Here is a 12952-nt window from a genome sequence, read left to right as displayed (position 1 = left end):
TTTGACTGGGTGAGAGGGTCTGCCGTGCAGTGTTTTGAGCTTTGGAACTACACAGTATACTGATACTTAGCATTTCTACACATCTGTGTGTAGGCATTCTTTAAACCCATTTTATTCGTGTGTTCATTGTGTTTTAAAAGAACCACTCTAGTTGCTGAGTAAAGACTATAACATCTCCTGTACGTTGAAAAGAAGGTTATTTAAAATAACTTCTGAAAAATACACATAATAAAATGAACAATTTAATGCATACTTCTGCATTTGAACATAGAACACAAAAAAGTTTACAAAAATAATATTTTGAAACTCTACATGAGTGATTACTTTAATAAATTGTCTACATGAATAAATTATTTTACAAAAGTTCACAGCCTGATGTTTTTGAAATTTAATAATGTATTGTCTTTTAATGTTTTTTTCAGTCATAGTCTTTACTAAGATATATTAATTATAGGCAAGTTAATACGATTGTCATTTTTAATAGATGGAGAAAAATGTGGTACAGACTATGTGACTTAAAGCATATTTATGGTCAGTCTTTTATATATACACTTTAAAATAACTGTAAGCATTATGTATACATTCCTACACATTTGCATATAGGCGGTACATATTGCTTAGAGAATTTAAAAATGTATGTATACACATGGATATATGCACACACACATACGTCACTTAGAAATATTTATACATGTGTATGTATGTATCCTAATTCCTCATTTAAAGATTTTTAGAATGTTTTAAAACTTAACTTATAGCTCTATGAAGTCAATTTTTCCCTTAAAATACTTCACCTAAAGCTCTGAACACAGTGTGGGCTCACTGAAGGCAAATGATTAGCATCTAATCACATGTTCTGAATATTTGGGGGATGCTTTCACTCTCGACACTGACAAATGGGAAATATCTTATTGAATATTTTACCTACAAACAATTCATATGCCACTCAGAATGTCTTTTACCTAATCTTAGATTTTTTTCCTTCACAATTAATAATAGAATCTAAGTCAAAAGGAGGATGGAAAATTTTCTACCTATCAATCATTCTCCAAGTTTTCCACCTCATAGCATAATTATTAAATGAGATTATACACATGAAAGCACTTTGAAAAGAGCTAGGCAAATGTGAATTATCATTTTCAGAAATTTCTGCTAAATTTTAGCTCTGCTTCCTAACTAGATGAATAACTTTGGGACATTCCTACAGTGATTCCCAGAATCAGGAGACCTTTTTTCCCTTTAACTCTTGATGTGGCTGGGTCTTTCTTGCACCTCATATCTTAACTTCCTTGTCACCACCTCAGGGAGAGTTTCCATGACTCCCCAAACAAAATACTTTCCTCTTATTATTCTCTTTCTGGAGCCCTATTTCTTTCTTCACAAGACTTAGCACAGTTTGTAATACTTAAATCCTAACTGATCCCTTCACCTGGAGAAAGCTTTATCAAAAGTGTCTTTGTAATTTGTTACTTTGCTTATAGAACTCTAATTTTCATGAGGAAAGAAACCATGCCAATTTTATTCAATAACGTATCGACAACACTAATCACAAGGCCTGGCTCAGAACATTTGCAAAGTGAGGACAATAATAATTCATTAGTTACGTCAAAATATTGTATAATGATCAGAAGAGATTATTTACATAAAAATGCCTCCCACTCTTATAGAAATAGGCAAATTTAAGGTGCTGTGATTATCTTGAGGAATTAAAAGTTTACCAACAACCTTCAATGTGAGGCACAAAGAGTATAGAATTCCTGGACCAGCAAATAAGTTTTATCATTCTGGTTTTTCTCTTAAAATACCAGTGTGGAATGATGGGAGAATACCAAGATCATGTGGACAATACCTTTCTTAAGATTAGAGGTAGGTAGATGAAAGGCAGAGGAGACCTACAACCAAAGCTAGACCACCGGCCACTACTGCTCATTTTGCCTTTGACGTTACATGACTCAGAGTGGAAAAAAAAAGTGTTCCCCAAAGCACAGATAACAGTTAATGTGAGTATAGCTATTTCATGAAAAAATGAAATGCAACCTGGTACCCTATAGTCTCCTCAGTTAGAGAATGACTTATTATGCTTTTTTTAACTTTTATTTTATGTTCACAGGTGCATGTGCAGGTTAGTTTCTAGATAAACTTGGATCACAGGGGTTTGTTGTACGCATTATTTCATCACCTAGGTACTGTGCCTAGTACCCAATAATTATTTTTTCTCCCCCTCTCCCTCATCCCACCCTCCTTCAGATATGAATACCTTATAGGTTTTCATTCTTTTCATATCTGAATCATCTTTGGTGGACTAATTCTTATAGCTTTGTATGTTTCATATTTGTACAAAGACAGCAAAAATTGAACATTTTCAACATCTATATACAATTGCTCAAGACTTTGGCTTTATCACTGAGTCTTCATCAAAGAAGTTTGTGTAGTTGTTTTTTCTGTTAATTATCATATGGTTTTACACCAATTTAGGACTACTGTTGCTATCTGCTAGCACCAGAAATGGATTTTTCTCTATTTTATATTCTGTAGCAGAAAGGAGAGAAATACAAGGAATTACACAAAATATTCTGCATTTTGGAGGGCGGAAAACAATTTATGCATTGTTCAGGACTACAAGATTAATGAAGACTACATCCTTTTAGGTTTACTTCCTGTGTTACAATCACATTTATCATTTGCTATCCCTAGCTGAACATACAGGAAGTTGTATTTAAATTTTTATTTCTATTTATATGCTAGCAGATGTAGATATTTTAGTCAAAATCAAATGCATATTCTAAGGCAAGGCAGCAGAATTAAATACAAGGAACGGAGATATTACTTGTGGTTTGTATGAACAGGCGATGCTTGTTTGAGATGGTGGATGGTGGTATTTAGTCTGGAATGTCAAGACTAGTGTGATCTCAACAACTATATATCAAAATGAGAAATATTTTAGGCACATGAAATAAATATCTGACATTTTCTTTTAAGTAAATACAAGCAGTCCAAATTATTACATGCAGAAGCGTAGAAATTAAGAAGGCCATAAAGGTAATTTGAGTTTGGATATGGAAGTTCTTTACCATTATGTGAAAACATAACATTTAAAAAAAGAAACAGTGGATCCTGACCAGGTTTTGAGCAACAGATTGGAATGATTAAGACTTTGGCAAAATCAGCCTTGCAGGTATAAATTAAAGTACAAACAAAATCGTAGAATTCAGATTTTTGAACAGTCAAGAGATCAAGCAATAGGACCAGATAAGAATACCTAAAACAAGAATTGTGGCTGTTCAAACCATCTAAGACAGAAGAAGTCCAACAAGACATTTTGTTAGGAATATAAAGCTCAAAGACTGTATGAAAATAGATACACAATGTCATAAATTTGCTGAAATAATGATGTGCTCCTAAATGAGGCATTTAAATTTTTCATCAGTTGACAAATGATAGCAATTTAACAATGACGATTAACTGAGGTAAAGTCAATGGCAATTTAACTTTGCATTCTGAGAAAGACATAATTGAAAATATACAAGAATAGCATATATAAATTAATTGAGATAATATGATAAAAATGAAAACAGCTCTAGACTAATCAGGAGATATTTTCTCACAAGTCAGCATGCTTCTATGGAATTGGGTTCACTATTTGCAACATAATAAATATGGGTAGGCTATTTCACACAGCTTCTTCCAACTTTCTTAAATTCTAAGACTATGACTCGGACATGAACAGACACTTCTCAAAAGAAGACATTTATGCAGCCAAAAAACACATGAAAAAAATGCTCACCATCACTGGCCATCAGAGAAATGCAAATCAAAACCACAGTGAGATACCATCTCACACCAGTTAGAATGGCAATCATTAAAAAGTCAGGAAACAACAGGTGCTGGAGAGGATGTGGAGAAATAGGAACACTTTTACACTGTTGGTGGGACTGTAAACTAGTTCAACCATTGTGGAAGTCAGTGTGGCGATTCCTCAGGGATCTAGAACTAGAAATACCATTTGACCCAGCCATCCCATTACTGGGTATATACCCAAAGGACTATAAATCATGCTGCTATAAAGACACATGCACACGTATGTTTATTGCGGCATTATTCACAATAGCAAAGACTTGGAACCAACTCAAATGTCCAACAATGATAGACTGGATTAAGAAAATGTGGCACATATACACCATGGAATACTATGCAGCCATAAAAAATGATGAGTTCATGTCCTTTGTAGGGACATGGATGAAATTGGAAATCATCATTCTCAGTAAACTATCGCAAGAACAAAAAACCAAACACCACATATTCTCACTCATAGGTGGGAATTGAACAATGAGAACACATGGACACAGGAAGGGGAACATCACACTCTGGGGACTGTTGTGGGGTGGGTGGAGGTGGGAGGGATAGCATTGGGAGATATACCTAATGCTAGATGAAGAGTCAGTGGGTGCAACGCACCAGCATGGCACATGTATACATATGTAACTAACCTGCACATTGTGCACATGTACCCTAAAAGTTAACATATAATAATAATAAATAAATAAATAAGACTATGACTCAAGAATTGAGGACTTCAAATTAGGTAGTTTCTAAGATTGCTTCCAGCTGTAAGATTACATTATTCTATACATCTAGATTCTTACATCTTTAATTTTTTAATTTATAGTTTTCTTAATATAATAATTAGATTTACCAATAATTGGATTAAATTATATTGACTTTTTTGGTGGTATGTATATCTATGTATGTGTGTGTGTTTGTGTATATGTGCATATATATATATACATATATATATATGTGCAAATGTATTGAGGTAACTTTTTTCCTAACAGTAAGTTTAATCACTAACCCCCATAGTTTTATTGTATTGTAATTGACATGTGTTGAACTACACATATTTAACTATACAGTTTGATATATTTTTACAAATGCATATGCCTGTGAAACCATCAGTACACTCCAGATAATGAAACATTCATCACATTAAAGAGTTTCCTTGGGACCCTTTAAAGATGTCCCTCCAGTCACTGTTTACTCCATCCCCAGGCAACCACTAAACAACATTCTGTCACTATTCGTAAATTTTTATTTTTTAGAAATTATGTAAATAAAAAACACAAAATATGTACAGTTGACCCTTGGATAATATGAGCTTGCACTTCACAGGTCCACTTGTACATGGATTTTTTTAAAACAAAATTTACACTGAATATTCCTGTCTGCCTCTCCTGCTTCCTCTTCCACTTCCTTTACCTTTTCTGCCTCTGCCACCCCAGGACAAAAAAAACAACTTCTCTTTCTCTTCCTCCTTGGTCTACCCAACATGAAGACAACAAGGATGAAGACCTTTATGGTGATATATTACATATAACAGGCAAAATATGTGTTAATTGACTGTTTATGTTATTAGTAAGGCTTCCAGTAAATAGTGGGCTATTAGTAGTTAAGTTTTGGGGAAATCAAAAATTATACATGGATTTTTTTACTGCACAGGGGGTTGGTGCCCTTAACCCCTGTGTTATTCAAGGGTCATCTCTACTTCTTTTCGGTCAGGCCTCTTCGCTCAGCATAATTATTTTGTGATTCATCCATCTTAATAGCATGTGTCAATATTTCATTCCTTTTCATTGCTAAGTAGTATTCCATTGCATGGATATCGCATGAATATACCACAGTTTGGTACATATTCACCTTCTGATGAACATTTGGTTTGTTTCCGGTTTTGGAATATTACAAATAAAGCCTCTAGGAACATTTATATACAAGAGTTTGTGTACATATGTAGTTGCAGTGTTTTCAGCAAGAAATCTGTCATCCTTATGTTTGTTCCTCTGCACATAATGTATCTATAACCACTTTCAAGAGTCTGTCTTTATTGCTGGATGTGAGCAATTTTATTATAATTTACCTTTGTGCAGTTCCCTTCCTATTTCTTGTGTTTGGGGTTCATTGGGATTTTTAGATCTATGGGTTTATAGCTATGATCAAATTCAGATAAATTTTGATATTGCTTCTTCAAATATTTTGTTTCCTAATCCTCCTTTCTCTCTTATTTGCTTCTGCCCCATGGAGGACTCCAAGTATACATATGTTTAGGCTGCTAAAAGTTGTCCAACATTTCGTTGACACTGTGCTCATTTTTGTTTATTTATTTTTATTCTCTTTGCTCGTGGTTTGGATCATTTCTATTGCTATGCTTTAAATTTCACTTCCCTTTTCTTCTGCCACATCAACTCCATTATCAGCGCAGTTATTTTCCACCCCATATGTTGTTGTTTTCATTTCTAGAAGTTTGAGTTGGGATTTTTAAATATATATCCTTCACATCTTTCCTTAAATTTTGGAAAAAATGAAATGAAGTTATAATATTTTAATGTCATCGTTTGCTGATTCTAACATTTCTGACAGTTGTGGGTCAGTTTTTCTCCTCATTTTGGTTTGCATTTTCTGGCTTCTTTAAATGTTTAACGATTTTTGGTTGGATGTCAGAAATTGTTAATCTTGTTATATTTTGAATATGTTTATATTTCTGTATTACAGATTTTTTTTCTAGGAAAAAGTTGTTTGTTGGAAGGGCTTTAAACACTTGGGTTTTTATGGTTTATTAGTCATAAGCAGAGTCATGCCCAGTCTAGAGGAAATTACAAGTATTGAGACAAAATTTTTATGAGTACTCTACGCTGTGTACTGTGAATCATGAGCTCTTCCAATCTGGCTGGTGCGTACAGGCAATCTTCTAAACCTCGTGTATTGCTGTGTCGTTGTTCCCTCACATCCTTTTGGGAAGTTCATCCCCCAGGCTTGCATAGTTTCTTCATATGCACTCACTCAATGATTAGCTGAATGCTTGAAGAGACTTTCTGTAGTTCCCTGAAATTCTTTCTAACCATAGCTCTCTACTCTCCTGTATGCTCTTTATGAACTCTTCATGTGCTCGAGGCAGAGTTTACTGGGATTTGCCTGTGCATCCTCTCCCTGTGCCCTACTCTGGTAGCTCAAGAGAATAAGCTATATAACTGGGCTCATCTCATGTGTTTCCCATCACTTAGAAATTATCATTCTTCATTGTCTGATGGTCACTTTCTGGAAACCATTGTGTTTGTCCATTTTGTGTCATTTCAGAATAGAAGCAGGTGAGGGTGATGGTAAATTATGTCTATGTTTTATCTATGTTGGACAAAAGCTTTATTTGATTTTTTAGCTTAAGGGTTTCTCAATCTCAAGATTTTTAGGAAGTAGGAAGGATATTCTACTTTCTTAAAAAGTCTCAGTTATGCAGTTAAATATATTGCTATGAATTACCATTTATCTCCAAGTAACAAACTACTTATTAAGGAATATCCATATAAAACCTTTAAACCATACCCACTCTATGTGTTATGTCAAGGTATACTTATCATCATAAAAAATCAGTAGTGTCACCTAGAAGAAGATAACTGGCCACCAAGAGAGATCTTTCCAAGATGGCCTTTAACTTGATGAACTCAGTAGTGCCTAAAGTCAGTCTCTTTACTTTAATAACTCAGAAAATAAGTCATGTCAATGTGCCTAAACATAGGGTAATTGGGATTTTTAGCTGATGCTGTATATAGAATTATAGGATTCTATGCAGAAATAAATGAAAGCAAAAACAAACGAAATATATATGTGTGTATAATATATGTGTGTATATATAGTATATATAGCATATTTTATGGTAAATATAAAATATATATTTCAAATGTATGTACATATATTTTATATATTTCACATATATTTATGTATATATGTGTGTGCATGTATATATGTGTGTATATTTTTCACATATATGTATGTGAAATATATATTTCATACACTATGCATATACACACATATATACACAGTTGTATATTTTTATATATAATATATACACACAAACATGAAATATATATATATATATTTCACCTACTATATGTATGCCAGGCTCTGTTAGATACATTGATAATGACATGTCAAAATAATCATTTATGAACTTACAAGGATAAATATAATTGTCATGAAGATCAAACAGTCATTTTACTCTAATATGTTTGTCCTCTTTCTGTATGTAAGCAACATGAAAAGTCAGTAGCATGCCTAGTGATGAAGAATTTATATGTTAAATGTAATAAAACCAGTTCATTGGAAATGCATTTACTGTGGCAATGTCCATTTTTAAGAACATATTTCCAAATAGAATCAGTGAAGAATATAAATTTGAGTATATAAACATTGACTCAAGTCCTGCCTTGAGTTGTTAAACATTACACTACATCTTAAAACACGATTTAATTTGAAAAAAACTCTTCTCTATGTTAGATTCTGAGTGACATTTGGTTTTAAGATAAAGATCAGTGTGGGCTTTGAAATAATATTGCATTCCAGCTACTAACTAAACTGACTTCCTTAGAACATTTATAAATGTTGTACAAACCATTCTAAGGAATCCCAAACATTACTGTTTGGTTGAGGCTTTATTTTGCACATTTGATTTTAGTGACACAAAGAGAACACTGAATTTGGTTGGCAGACATTATTATCACATTTCATTTCAATGGTATAATTTGTAAAGCCCATTCAAGCTTTTCTATATTTCATTCTACAGCATTAAGAAACTTCATAATTTTCTTAAATCAGTTGCATACATCTGCATGCCACAGTCTTTTTGTGGATCAGATTGACTTTTTTGTATTTAGAGATAATGTTACTGGATACTAAAGAGGCTTAAAAGAATGTATTTGTCCAGAAGTTCCCTTTATACCACCCAGAACTCTTCTGCCTTTGTAGTAGCCATGCAACAGTAGCTAACTAGCTTGATTTTGCTTGAGGAAATCTGCCTTTATGCCACTTAGAGAAAATTACTCTTAACCATGTTGTAAAAATAAAAGTATAAAAAAACTAACTTCCATTCAAATTGCTATCCTATAAAAAGATTATTGTGTACTTTGGAAATAGTTTTATTTGATGAGGGGAAAATGTACAATGTTTGGCAGAAATTAGCTATCAAACAAACATTTCAGATAATTTACTGAGAAGTGAAGTTTTCATAAATAATGAGTTGTGTCTTGATGGTGTTATTGTATGGTCACTATTAGACATGATTTCTTTCCAGGGAAGGCTCAGAGAAAGACTACGAATTGAAGAAAGGAACCTGTATCAAACTACATGTTTTTGAGAAAATTAAATTTCCATACTTACATAAGTAATAATAGCAAGGAAATATATATTAATATTACTATATTAACATTTGTTCTTTTTAAACAAATTCTTACAAGAACCTTTAATTAATATAAAAGCTCATATAAAATATACTTATTTTCAACTTGATTATATTTCGTCTACAACTTATCTTCTTGTACTTTCACTTTAAATGCTTGAGTTTTATCATTTAGATCATTTAATCTATGTATCTAACATAATACAATAGCAGAACTATAATGTTATAGCTATAATGTTCTGGGCAAGAGGTAAACAAACTATTCCTTAGAGATTTTATTGTTTTCATCAAGCTGACTCAGTATGAATAGAATTTGAAGACGTATCAATAAGAATACAATGCACCATTTTTTAAACATTGTGCTTCTGCTTCTGCCAGCAACTGGCCACTACATGTATTGGAGGCATTTAAGATCATCTAGTTGCACTGTAAGAGCCACTTTTTCCTTCCAGGGAAATAAATATTTCCCTTAAACATATTTTTAAAACAACAGATGAGATCAATAACATTGAAGAAATAATACGAGCATAAAGTCTTTCAGCTTTACTTCTCAAGCTATACTAGAGGAGACTTTAACAAGGTATTGAGACAATAAAAGAGTATAAGGTGAGGAATAATATTAATCTAATGCTTAGCTATTAAAAGTCTACATTATAAAGGCACTCGGTATTGGGATGAATAAGGAAGTACTGTTTGGTGAGCATCCATGATGAAACCTCTCCTAACTTTCCCTAAAAATCCCAGAAGGTAGAAGAAATAAAGGATATCCATTGAAATTTAGAACTGATTAACATAAGGTATTTCTACTAACTGCAAAGATAGACCCAGTTAAGAAAAACAAATCACTCTATATAGAGATGGAGAGCTATCCTTTTATGCTATGAATTACAACTCTCACATTATCAGAGCACGATTTCTCAGATTTCTTTTTAAAGTAAACTTGCAAATATGGTTAAAAATGAAAAGCAAAACTAAAAAATTATATTTTAAGAGGAGAAATAAATTATAGTTATGATTTGATCACAAGAATCTGAGTATCAAATCTCAAAGTATATTAACAAACACAGGTAAAAAGACAAACAATACTAAAATTAAAACATCTTACATACCTTCTAAATCATAGGTGAAGATAAATGGCAGGTAGAGTAAGTCATTGATGGTAAAGAAAGAGGGAGAAAGGATATATCAGAAAGAAAGAAAAGTTCCAGAAATCTATCTTCCCCTCTTTAAATCCAGAGGAAATTACACAATAAATATATTTTTAATGTAAAGTCATGAGAAACACACAATAATCACGAGCAAACTAAGAGAGTGAGGCTATTCTAGATGGCATAAAGCAGATGACTGTAGACTGGGAGCAAAATCTACTTAAAAAAACAGAAGAACGTACTACTCCAAATAGAAACCAGAAGGCAGAGAGCATTTAAATACAGAAAAAGACAAAAGAAAGAAAGGAAACATTAACGGCAAGAAAACAACAAAACACATTTATCTCCTAAAAGAACTCTGAAGAGAACCAGGAACAGAAGAAATGAAGGATGAAAAACATGAGACGTTGTCAAAATAAAATTAATTAAATGTAGGTCCCTACACTCAGAGCAGCCAACTTAAGAACAGGAACCAAAGCTAAATCACTCAACACTGCTCTCTAAAGTCATAGTTCTGACAGGACACTCTTAGAGTGACCATGGTTGCTAGGGCCTGATAATCAAAGCAGTGTTTGTGATAATTCATTCACTATATGCAACATCATATCCAGACTCTCTCTCTCAAATATCACCTGAAAACTTTACTATAATAAAAAAATGATGTCACATAAAGAGCATGACTTGTTACTGCTTAAGAAATACACTCCATCTTTCAAAAAGTAATATGCCTCCTTCTCCACACGATGTAAAAATAAAAGCAATCTTCTATATTTTGAGAAAATGTTGCCACATCAATAAAAGAGACAAATCAATATCAACAAACTGAAAAACTCCAAAGAAACAGAATTAACTTAAGAAAGAGATGGTGTTAAAATGAGTAAAATGGATATTTCTCTGGTGATTCAAGAAAAATAAACCATATTCTGAAATTAAATGCATGCATCAAAATCAAAATGAGCAAAACAAAACAAATACCTTCAACACATAAAATTTAAATATTTAGTTTTTATAAAAGATGTTAGGTCACTACCTCACACCACACACAATTGCCAGGATGGTTAATAGAATGTCAATCAAGCTGTTTAAAAAAGTGAACTATACAAGCAATAGAAGACTTCAGGTAATGGTGTACTTATTTTTCCTTGCTGTATTTCCAGCATCTAGAAAAGTGTATGACAGAGTAGGTGCTCAGTAAATATTTGTTAGAGCCTCAATTTCAATTGGCTATACTTCCCAGAATGCCTTTGTCTCACTATAAAACCAGAAAAGTAAAACCAAAGAAGCTCTGTACTTGGGGACATTCACAGTGATTGGGGGCTAACACTGGGCTGAAAACTTGCAAAAGCTGTGAAAGTTTACACACTGAACTATAAGACCATGGCATCTTATTCTGTTTCAGGAATGCCAGTAGCTAAATATAAAACCTATCCTTACCACTACCATGAAGGAGATTGAACTATTCATCTCTACAAAAATTAAATGTACCCAGAGTAAAAATATATTGTTATTTGCTTGTCTCACAAGGAAGAAACTGGCTCACCACCTCAAAATCTGGTGTGAATCTGGTACTCATCCAGAGCCTCCAATCAAATTTTTGGTGTCTTCCTCTTCAAATAAACAGCCAAGGTTCACTTGACTTTTGGGAAAATAATCCATGTAAGAAATTCCAAGGATTACTAAAAAAACAAAATAAAAATAAGCAAAGACAATGTGGACAGCAAAAACAAAACAAATCTTCAAAATCTACAGTATATCTATCCACAAATTAAAACAAAGGATGCTATTAAAAAAACAAAGAACAAAAAGAAATGTAAAATATAGATAATTTTAAAAATGAAGAATAATAAAACAACTCTGAGGAATCATTTATAAAAATTTTAAATTGGATAAAGATACAGATGATTGAAGGGAAAACAGTAGTGAATTAGAGAATCAATCTGGGAAGAACAGTGTCAGAATAGTTGAGACACTATCAACCAGCCATATTGCCTTGGTTTGAAATCTAGATCCTTACCTTACTAGTTACGTGGCAGTGAGTGTCAGTTATGTTGTGTATAAATTAGGGAATACGACAGGATATTCTTCATATTATTGTAATAAGCTGAATGTTAATATTAGTAAAATCCCCAGAACAGAACCTGATATAAATACCATATCAGTTTTTATTAACAATTTAGTGTCCCTTCACACCTTTACTGGCTTTACTTATCTTTCAACAGCTTATGGCTTGTGGCATTTACTCTTCTTTTTGTCTGGAAAATTTTTTATTCACATTTTTCATAAGTACCTTTCTTAAACCATTTGTTTCTGATGAATGATGTGAGATCATTCAAATATCATCACTACAGAGACTGCCCTATTCATCCTAAAACATAGCCCCTATCCCCTCTAATGCTTTACCTTACTTTATTTTTATTTATAGCATTTATTTCAACCTGAAATTATAAGCCCATTAATGCCTTTGGTTATTGCTTATACCTACCACCGAAAGATATATTCCATGAAGCAGGAACATAGTTTATTGTTTTTATCCCTGTATGTTCAATGCCTAGAAAAGTCCCTGCCACATAGTGGGTGCTCAGTAAATATC

The 12952-nt window shown here is 32.8% G+C and overlaps 1 long non-coding RNA gene across 2 annotated transcripts in view; it reads right to left on the bottom strand.

The window, feature by feature from the left end:
• LOC117979392 (uncharacterized) overlaps positions 1–12691 on the bottom strand; it is a 269408-nt gene extending 256717 nt beyond the window's left edge. The window contains exon 1 of one of the 2 annotated variants that reach the window (XR_004670175.2): positions 10324–12691. This is a non-coding gene — a long non-coding RNA (uncharacterized LOC117979392). The remainder of the gene's footprint in view (positions 1–10323) is intronic. The other variant, XR_008624511.2, reaches the window with a different exon arrangement.
• Between the last annotated feature and the right edge of the window lie 261 nt (positions 12692–12952).

This window comes from Pan paniscus, chromosome 13, assembly GCF_029289425.2.
Source record: "Pan paniscus chromosome 13, NHGRI_mPanPan1-v2.0_pri, whole genome shotgun sequence".
NCBI classification, from domain to species: Eukaryota; Metazoa; Chordata; class Mammalia; order Primates; family Hominidae; genus Pan; species Pan paniscus.
This window is presented reverse-complemented; position numbering and strand designations above follow the sequence as displayed.